This window comes from Rhagoletis pomonella, unplaced genomic scaffold (genome assembly GCF_013731165.1).
Source record: "Rhagoletis pomonella isolate Grant_MI unplaced genomic scaffold, Rhpom_1.0 Rhpom_scaffold_00003, whole genome shotgun sequence".
Lineage (NCBI taxonomy): Eukaryota > Metazoa > Arthropoda > Insecta > Diptera > Tephritidae > Rhagoletis > Rhagoletis pomonella.
In genome coordinates this window covers 43,618,839-43,624,976 of record NW_023458557.1, presented here as the reverse complement: position 1 = coordinate 43,624,976, position 6,138 = coordinate 43,618,839, and positions in this window count along the sequence as shown.

The following is a 6,138-nucleotide window of genomic DNA, read 5'->3' as shown; positions in this document are numbered from 1 at the left end:
TATTCTTTAAATGGAAAGTTAATAAGATGACTCATTGGGCCGCAACAGTACCATTGGACTAGTCTCTCATTGTAGATTCTGATTCCTCCATGACTTTTAAAAATATGACATTTATCATTTTGAGCAAATAATACCGATTATTTCTGCTTTTTATTTTTTTAAGGCAAAAATAAAAGTTAAAATTTGCCTTTAATTTTTTTGAGCAGAAAATAATCGGTAATTGTTGACTTTTATTTTTTCAGGCAAAAATAAAAGTCAAAGTTAAAAACCAAGTATTCGAGAGCTGTGTATATTCGAATGTGATAGTTTTGAAGCTCCTACATGGATTTTAGTTCGTTCAAATCTGTATACATACATATTTATGTATACATACAATACATGAAGGGAGTTTTTGTTAACGGCATCAGATCTGCACTTATAGAACAAACAAAAAAAATAAAATTTTTGGTTTACAGTCCACAAAACAAATTATAACGTATATAAACAAGAATATCTAAGTGCACAGTGGCATATTACATTTATACTTATATGCTTATTTATTCGTAAAACGATGTGCATACCAGTGATGCCAGACATTCTCTGTTAAAAATCCCACGAAAATTGGGAAAAAATCCCTCAATTACCCACAGCTTAAAAATTTATCCCACAAAATTCCCAACGAATTTAAACATATACATGTTTCAGTAGTAAAGAAGTAAAATCCATTAAAATAATAATAATAATAATTGGCGCTTACACATACATATGTGCTTCTCCTCCAATTTGTGGCGTGCCCCTTGTTGTTGTCACACAAAGGGGAGGGACCTACAGTTTTACGCCGACTCCGAATGGCGAGTGTATTTTTATGAGAAGCTGTTTTTCATGGCAGGAATACACTCGGAGGTTTGCCATTGCCTGCCGGGGGCCGACCGCTGTTAAGAAAAAACCCCTTTTTCTGCATTTTTTCACTCATTCAGGGCCTAAAAGAATTTCTTGGTGACTTAAAAATTGAAGCACATTCATGTGCTATTTAACATTTCATCAGATAATTTGTTCCGCTTTTTACACGAAACACCAGTTACAACTGAAAAGATTCTTTCTTACTCAGCGCTTGAATTGGTTAACGTAAGAAAATTTTCGAAATTGTCCTTATACTTTTTAACAATTATATACCATTTCATTCCACATCACATCTTCAGAAAGATTAATTGCGTAAGAATGTCGAATATTCTTAAATTTGGATCAATTATGCAACAATAACTGCATCAAAATAAAATCCCTTATTTATTTGAAATGTCCCTTTTTTCCCTTTTAATAAGTTTTGTTGCAAAATATCCCTCAAATAGGCAAATTACCCACAATCTGGCATCACTGGTGCATACTTAACTAATTAAGTGAAAACTGAAAAAACAAGTTATGCCATTTTAAGTGTAATAAGTGAGACTTACCACAATCAGAGCAGACAAGTTTACGTACATACTTACTCACAGTATAAAAAGTCACATACAGATATCCAAATAATTCGGGCGCGCCGCGTAAAAAGCACACAAAAATATAAACAGTTCAAATCCAATTAATGACCTTAACCAAATACCCAAAATCGGACGCGAAATAATCCTACGTAAAACCAAACCAACAAATTAACAAAACTAAACACCAACAACGACACTATAGAAGGAAGCACTGGATCGCAGGGAGACTCAACGAGGGAAACACGCTACGAGGAGGAAGTAGCAGGATCAGGAGCTTGGACTCTATATCCGAAAATAATTGGCCATAATTATACCCATATGCCTCCTACCGCCAAAGTGAGTTGTATCGAACCAATAAATTGAGATATTACAAATATAAAAAAAAAACCGATATTTGCTGAAATTTTGAGAAAATATATATACATATTTACATACATAAATATACATATCGGTAAAAACTTTACTGTTCCAAAAAACTGTTTGAACAAAAATAAATAAAAAATCCGTATGCATATATACGCATGAAAAATAACCTTAAATTTCTGCTTTAGCTTATTTTTCGTGTTTAGTAACACACCAAAGCCAGAAACATGAAAAATTCAAGTATCTACTTGCAATAATTGCCCGGCAATACCCCCTTTGCTTGTACTCATATGAAGCAAAAGCAGGATTGCATACAAAATAAGCAGCAGAAATAAAAGCCAGAACAATATCAACGCAACAAAAAATTTTGCGCGAAAAAAGATTCAACTTATTGGCGAAACAAAGTAGAAAAAGAAGTAGGAGTAAATACTGCATATTTATGTATGTAAACAGATTCTATTACAGCTTCTAAAACCCATAAATAACAAATATCAAAAACACCCAAATATAATACCAAACAATTGCATATTTTATTTCTGGCCTCCCAGCATCTGTACCACGAAGTAATATACATACGTACATACGTGGATGTAAACAATTAAACAAACGCTATTTAGTTCCTAATCTGCACCCAATTACACATAAACAAACTTATGTACATACGGTCATCAGCAAACTCACTGCCCAATTAACTTAGCTAAAAAGTTCTTTACTCCCAAATTAGTCGTATATACAAACGTGCATACATCAAAACAAAGCAACGAAATTGCAATCACAAATTATCTCTTTCTCCCGTCCTTCGTCAAAAACATAGTGACATACACACTAACCAGTATTAGCCGCCCTCGCTTAACATACATATGTTAATAATTTGTATCATTGCATGCTAACGTTAACATACACACATACATATATACTCCCATACCTACTAACCCAGTAGTGCATATACCTTGTACGGCACACGTAAAGGAAAAATATTAATAAGCGCGGTAAAATTAAGAATACTCAATATAAAGATTTTAATTACGATAATTTCAAGAAAACGTTTTTACACCCAATCGAAAACAAATACTAAAATTAATATTAATCAGAAAAAAAAATATATTGGTACAGAGATACACATACGTAAACAATAAAACTCGAAAGAGAATATCGCGGTTCGATCGACTGACCGGGCACTTATATTATTCGCGGTTACTAAAATACACAGAGAAAAAAAAATCTGTATATTCTCGCATACATAAATGCCTTCTGGTAAAACTCCAGTAAAGGAGCAAATAGGCAAAACCCCAACCACTTTAAAAGTACCAACAATGGTTGATGAGGACAAACCTCAAGGCACACCTGCAGAAGCTACACGCTTGAAGCAGGGTGCAAAACAGAAAAAAAAAAAAGATTTCTCAGGCGCAAGATTCATTTCTGCCTCCAAGCGGCATATGACACAATTATAGAAACGGATGATTCCGATTTACCCGAGAATTTCAAAGCTTCGGCTACCGCTAAATACGAAAACTGCCTTGACCAATATGAAGAGACAAAAGCTATGATCTCCGATCAGCTTAAGTTATTAAACCCAGTTAGCGCACCTACTCCACCCCCGAGAGTAGAAGTAAGCCAAATTCAAGAGCAAAGCTCCGGCATATATCTCAAAGTGCCAGCATGTGACAGGGAAACTTTCCATGGGGGTTATTAACAATGGCCGTCCTTCCGGGACATGTTTAAAGCCGCATACATAAATCACCCAAATTGTCACAAGTACAAAAACTGTACCACCTCAGGTACAAGACTAAAGGTCAAGCCGGCAGTATAGTGAAACAATTCGCATTAAATGACGATAATTTCAATCTGGCTTAGGAAGCATTAAAAGAAAGATATGAAAACGAAAGAGTACTGGTTGATAAACAAGTAACGATTTTAATGAATCTACCAAAAATTCAAAAAGAAACGAGTGAAGAGTTTATTAAATTACAGTACACTGTCTCAAACTGTCTATCAGTCTTATCCACTCAAAATATTCCCACAGATAACTAGGACCCTATTCTGGTAAATATTTGCGCCGCAACTTTACCAGAAAAAGCGTTACTTTTATGGGTGCAATCGCTCTCATCCCGTAAAAAATGCCCGACGTGGCAAGAAATGAAAGATTTTCTAACTAACCAGTACGAAATCGCAGACAGGGTAGATACAAAAATTACAAAAGCCAAAAATGCACAAAATGATCTACATAGAAGCTTCATAAAACCCCAAGCCAGCAATCACAATTCACATAATAGAAGCTTCAATAGATCGAAAACATTTATGAACGAAAATAAACATACGTCATGCGAATTTTGTAAAGGAGGTCACTCATTAAGATCTTGCGAGAAGTTTAAAAAACTTTCGACGACCGAAAGATATAATGTCGTCAGAAACAATAGACTGTGCACAAATTGCTTCTCACACTCTCACATGCAAAAGGACTGTGAAAGTAAATTCAATTGTGTACAAAATTGTGGCAAAAGCGGCATCACTCGATGCTCCATATTAATAATTTTACCCCCCCCCCCCCAAAATAGCTCTAACTCTCAAAGAGCCACAGGGCTAGTTGCAACAGCTAGACCCGAAAACCCCGAAAATCTCGAAATCCAACCCGAGAAACCATGCTGTTCAAAAACAGCAAATATACAAGCGCTTCATTCTAAAAATGAAAGCAAAATTTTACTGCCAACCGCGATTGTCTCGATTGAACATCGAGGAGAATTATTTAAGCTTAGAGCTCTAATCGATCAAGGCTCACAAAGATCGTTTATCTCATCAAAAGCACAAAACCGATTAAAACTCCCTACTACAAACTCAAACTTTGAAATTTCGGGAATGGGTGGAAGAGTAATACAAAACTCTAATAAAATCTGCTCATCAACCCTGATTTCCCCCAATGCGGATGTAAGAATAAAAGCACAAGCTATAGTTCTGCCGCAACTAACAAATATGCTTCCAAGCTATAAAATAAACGACAAAGATCGTCAAAAATTCGCCCACCTCAAATTAGCGGATCCCAACTGCCACACCCCCGCGCAAGTTGATATCCTATTAGGCAGCGACCTAATACCACAAATAATGCTAGAAGGCATTGAAAAAATTTCAAATACCCTGTTAGCCCAAAATACCACCTTTGGATGGATACTACGCGGGCAAGTAAGTGAAAAAATATCGGTATTCACAACTCAAGTTGAAGATATTTCAAACGAATACCTCAATTCTCAATTAAAAAGATTTTGGGATTTAGAAGAACTCCCCCCCATACAAGTTACTACCCCAGAAGATAAAGCTTGCGAAGATTACTACAAAGCCACAACAACGCGAGCACAAACTGGTCGATATGTAGTACGACTTCCATTTAAGCCAGAATTCCCAGACACACTCGCCCTAGGTCGCTCCCGAACCTCTGCGCTTCAGCAGTTTTTAAGTATGGAAACAAACCTACTTAAAAAACGCCAGCTTAAATCAGCATACGATGGTGGTGGAAGAATATCTCGATTCAGATCATATGGAAAAAGTAAATCCATATGAGAACATAACCAAAGGTAAATACACCTCATTTTACTTACCCCATTATGCGGTTGTAAAACCAGACAAAAAAACAACCAACGCCTCGAAATGTACAAGTTCGGGCAATTCCTTAAATGACATTTTGTACACAGGACCCACATTACAACCCGATTTAATGCTTCTGATTTTAAAGTGGCGTATGTTCAAATACGTATTTAACGGAGACGTCGAAAAAATTTATCGACAAATACTCCTACATAAAGACGATCAAGACTTTCAGCGCATTATATTTCGAAATTCACTAAATAGTCCAATATGTGACTATAAACTTAAAACGGTGACATTTGGCATAAATCGCGCCCCCTTCCTTGCCATTCGAACACTTCATGAATTGGCAAACGATATAAAAGAAAAGTTTCCCCTAGCAACCCCTGTATTAAAAACATAAACATATGTGGATGATATCCTGTCTGGAAGCCACAGCTTACCAAAAGCGTATGAAGTACTATCACAAGTGATACAAGCCCTCAACTCAGCAGGGTTCCCCCTAAGAAAGATAACCGCCAATCACCCCGAAATCCTAAAAGATATAAATAAAGAAAATTTATTAGATTCAAACTTCCTAATATTCGAAAAGGAAAGTACAACAAAAACCCTAGGCATACAATGGAATGCGATCTCAGATAAATTCTCATATACTCTTGAGTCGATATCTGCTCAATCTGCAATAACTAAAAGACAAATTCTGTCGACTGTAGCGAAAGTTTTTGACCCCGCAGGATGGCTTTCGCCAATT